Source organism: Poecilia latipinna, unplaced genomic scaffold (genome assembly GCF_001443285.1).
Source record: "Poecilia latipinna isolate Pla-1442-1.1 unplaced genomic scaffold, P_latipinna-1.0 Scaffold2616, whole genome shotgun sequence".
NCBI classification, from domain to species: Eukaryota; Metazoa; Chordata; class Actinopteri; order Cyprinodontiformes; family Poeciliidae; genus Poecilia; species Poecilia latipinna.
The window spans coordinates 56,066-61,225 of NW_015115232.1; positions in this window are offsets into that span (position 1 = coordinate 56,066).

The following is a 5,160-nucleotide window of genomic DNA, read 5'->3' on the forward strand; positions in this document are numbered from 1 at the left end:
GCATGTAACGAAGCACAGCACGTAGCTCCTGGTGGCGGGGCGCTACACCCCCCCGCCACCAGGTGGCGGTACCCTGCAACAGAGCCAAGTGGGCCGGTGGAAACGCGGTCACTCCGAAACAGAGCCGAGCCGAGCCGAGCCGAGCCGGGTTGTTGAAGTAGAGCCGGTGGAAAAGGGACATAAGCAGCTTCTTAGGGCCCCAGGGCCAAGGGGCCCCTTCAGAGGAGCTGATTTTTTTTAATTTTTAATTTATTTTTTTTTAGTAATAATTTCTATGTCATTTTAATATCAAATACACACAATTTTACTTTAAAGTGATTTGTTTTTACAATAATATATATTTGATAATGTATGTAGGAATTATTACTTTATAGATAAAACAAAAAAAAATTGCTCTTGGGGCCCCCTGGTGGCCGCGGTAGGTACCGCTCGCTTCGCCGGGAACTTGAGCTGGAATGAGCAGAGCATCCAAACATCCAAAGCTCCGGTCAGAAGTTAAGTAAGCAAAACAATGTCTCAAAAATCCTTCAGGGAGGGAGAAAACACAGAGGAAGAATAGAAAAAAGCCAAGATAAAGGTTTGTTTTAATGTGCCTTGGTGATGTAATGTAATGTAATGTAAAGATTAGTAAAGCTGCCAATAGAAAATTAGCTTGAACAGTCCAGTTCAACAGCCAAACATTTATGCTAGGGTCTTTGGGTTTGTGTGAAACTGAGTTTTAACTTAAATGAGTTGATTCTCATAGTTGGCTCTGTATATTTCTAAGCTATTTTTGGCTTCAAAACACTGTGTTTGATAATGTTTGATAACAATAATTAAAACTTTCCAATGTTTGACATTGTCTAGCAAAATGTTTCTATGTCAGGCAACATAGCTGCTACATCGATGAGCTGCTCTATGCTGTAGTTGGAGATATGTTGTTTGCTGCTGATCATAATCATTTTGTGGCTAAAACAAACATTATTTTTACATCAACTTCTAAGTTATGGGAAACTTTTGCTAAAATCATTTGAAGGCTCAGAATCAACCCGGTACCGGTCCACATTCTCAGGGGAGAAAGACTCACCCGGTATAAATTAAATTTTTAGCTGTTGGAATAATGCTCAAGAGGAATTTATTTAATGAAAGAATGTCATGAATATGTGTGTAGCGCTGCACCGATTGCAGTGTTCTGGCCGATCCCTGGTTACCAATCTTTAAAAAGCCTGACCTGCCGATTTTGATTTTGGCTGATGTGAATTTCTTTTATCTGAAAAGTTGCTAAATATAGCAAGAAAGTCACTGAGTTGCCACAGTGGGGTGAATATTGTTAACTGTAAATGTGCAGACCTGACCTGGTGGGCCGGTCAGTCAAACCTCTTACTGTAGAGCAGAAGAGGACAGAAGCTGATTTATAAACTTTTGCTGATGAAGATACGATCAGGGGATAAGATGGGCTTCAGATGTAAGTATCGGCCAATCATGATCCCCCAAAATTAAGGAAATCGGCACCCAGAAATTAATTGGTCGATAAATCAGTTGGCCAATAAATGTATCCTATATTATACATGTATATAATGTAAACAGCCAGAGATGTAATAAGTTTATAGCAGGTGTGTGAATGATCTAATGATTGGACTGCTGATTGCAGTCAGTCCACATTGTTAGCAGAACTAGAGGGCCCCAAAACCACATTTCGCATAGGGCCCCATGGAGGCCTGGGCCGGTCCTGGAACAGTGCAATGAACGTGAAAACAGCCACGAATGAACGTGTCTGTAAAATTGTGCAACTAAACGCTATTATAATAATTAATATTAAGATAAGTGTCACAAATCTGTGCAGAAGGATATCTGAGTTGTGGAGCCGCAGTACGAGAGCTATGCGCTGCACTCTGACAACAAACGCAGGGCGGTAATGCAGAACCTGTAGGCTGGGGCCTTTAAAATCCTTCTTAGAGTTTTCCAGACAATAGTGGAACACACAAATTACAAACTGTTTTTTTGTACTGATGTAACCATTAAACAATCTCCCCTTCAGTTCAACCTTAAGTGGAAATACATTGTTGATGTTAATATTATAAAATAGCTTGCAATTAAGTTTTGGCAAAGATCAAAGTAATTTTCACAGGTGGTGGAGCGTTGTTGTCGGCAGTGATGCCATAGTTACTTTGAAAAAGTAACCTTAATCGGATTACTGACTACTCCTTGAAAAAGTAACTTAGTTAGATTACTGATTACCTGATTTGAAAAGTAACTAAGTTACATTAAAAGTAACTATTTTAGTTACTTTCAGCAGCTGCTGATAACAACGCTCCACCTCTTGTGAAAATTACTTTGATCTTTGCCTAAACTTAATTGCAAGCTATTATATAATAATCTCTCCTCTCTCCACTGTTTCTGTTGCTGCTGACTCTCGCGGTGGTCACTCCCCAAGACGCATAGAGGAAATAAAATTAAATTACAATAGAAAATAGTAACGCACAGTAATGCAAAGTGATTTTGTGAAGTAACTGTAGTCTGACTACTGGATTTGTAACGCGTTACTGACGTCACTGGTTGTCAGCAGCTGCTGAAACTGTAACTTAGTTACTTTCCAAATTAAGTAATCAGTAATCTAACTAAGTTACTTTTTCAAGGAGTAATGAGTAATCCAATTAAAGTTACTTTTCAAAGTAACTATACCATCACTGGTTATGATGAAATCATACTAATCTACTGTTGGCAAGATCTGTTTTGAAAATGTCAATGTTTTCCCTCAGTAAATATATTTCTAACATTTCTATTGGGATGAAATTTAGATAAGATGTTGTAGCAAACCCACTAACCTGCACATAAAAATAAATCAAAACAAAGTAATTAATAAATGAAATTATGTATAATGAAGTGGAAGGTTGCAGGGAGTAAGTGTTTATCAGATATGTAAATAGGTACAGAAAGCCAAGAAAGCTACTAAACTCTGTCAGTATTTCACAAACATTTCTGCTGCTCTGTGTAGTTTAATGTCTTCTGCTTAATATTAACTGATGGCCTATTAAAAGCTTTCCCATTACGAATGTACTACACAGAATGATATGTTTGGTAAGAGCAAAGAGAACCTCAAAATGAAGTCCTTCTGTTGAACACCTAATTTCAACCAAGCCAAATAATGAGGTTTCACTGGGGTTGTAAACAAAGCCATCCAGGAAGACACATAACTAAGGGGACTTAGTCGGAGTTGCTAGTTCACAACATGAATAAATGGGGACTACCCCATGCAAATGCATGGCAGGCCACAACCGCTGCGTGCACCCTCCAAATATATATATCAAGACGTGCGGCTCGATCTCGAGAAGGGTGCCATTAATTCTGTTGCCGTTTGACTTATGATGGTGACATAATAAAAGAAAAACTTTGCCCAATAACACCAAGGCACTAACTGCAGGCAAAATATCAGAAGTCACTGCATGTACACCAACAATATTTATATCAAAAGGTGTGGCTTCATTTAGAGAAGGGTGCTATGAATTCTGTCAGTGTTTTGAGTTACCATCGCGATGCAGTAGGCGAAAAAAAAAAAAAAACTCTGCTCAAAAATCCCATTCAAGTCAATGGAGTCAGGTCTTGAAAAATCCTGAAAATCCACTTTTTTGAGGATTTGCTGTGCCATCATGGCTTCACCTAGAAACGGCATTCTACTTTCAGTTTGTAGAGACATCTGTGGTCTGTTGAGAAGTGAATACAATATCCCAATACTACTTATGTTGTTTCACAACTTGTCTCCAGGCACAAGAAAGGAAAAGTTTAAATTTTTCCTAAAACTAAGGAAACTAAGGAAGTGGAAGATCTGCCCTGTTAGAGTGGGAGACACACAGGATTTTTGACAGCTGAAGATTTTTAACTTGTCCTCACAACTACAAGCATTGGTCTATTGGCCTGATATATATTTATGATATTGTGTTGATGGTCTGCTTCCATAAAATCTTCTCAAAATGGCTCTAGGGCTCATGGTTTTCTGTCAATGTCCTTCAGAGAGTACAATGTCAAAGGGAAAACTCAGACTCTTGTCGTTCATTTTTGTTCCATTCTCAAAAATTTGAGAGGGCGGCACACACCATCTCTCTCTCTCATCTGTGCTTTTACTGTGATTGAGGTCCTGATATGAATCTTGGTACTATCAAAGAAGACAAATGCTTCAAACAGTTTTCAGATCTTATGCTTCCTGAAATAGGAGTTGTTCAAACTGCTTTTTTCACTGAAATTCATTGGACAATGGGACTTTGTTCTTTAGAGTATGCTATATAGTAAAAAAAAATGCAGATGGCAAACTAAAGACATGAATGAATGTGTTTACAAGCCATCTGTCATGTAAACTTATGCATGAAGTAATGGAGTTATAAAATACATTGGTAACACTTTATTTGAAGGGGGTTGAATAAGACTGACATGACACTGTCATAAACACATGTCATGAACATGAATAAGCCTTCATGAATATTTATGACTGTTGTCATAAAGCGTCATTCGGTAAATTACGACACTTTTAATACAAAGTTGACATTATTCAAAATGTCTTTGTTATGACAACTTGACATTAACCAAGAAATCATTACTGTTCAAACTTTACCTTTAATAACATAAAGTTACCTCATTTTTAAAGTGCAATCAGTAATACTTTTATAACAAATTTATATCAGTAATGACAGTGTCATGTCAGTCTCATTCAACCCCCTTCAAATAAAGTGTTACCAATACATTAAATTAAGCTTACCGTAATCTTTGACAAAATAAAACAAACGAAACAAAACTTCCACAAGTAGTATGTATTTATAATAACAAATCTGCTGAGTAAGACACACACACGTATTGCTACAAAGTAGGATGGATCTTTGGTTGGCACAGACAGTCAGACTGGCATCATCAGAACGCTGTGTTCCCACCGACACGCACACTTTGGCTATTCCAGAATGTCTTTCAGCTCTTCCTTTTATCCAACTGATTATTCACTTTGGAAGATATTCAGCACTGCTATGACCCCTCACATAGCACACCTCCCTCGTTCTTGATCAGGTCCTCCTTGATTGACTCAGCAGGTGCCATTCCTGAGCATGGTTCTGGTCTTGTGCTGATGTCTCAGTCTATGAGCCTTCTCTGTGGATAATGGCAATCTTTACAAATTGAAATGTTCTTCCTCAGCACATTCTG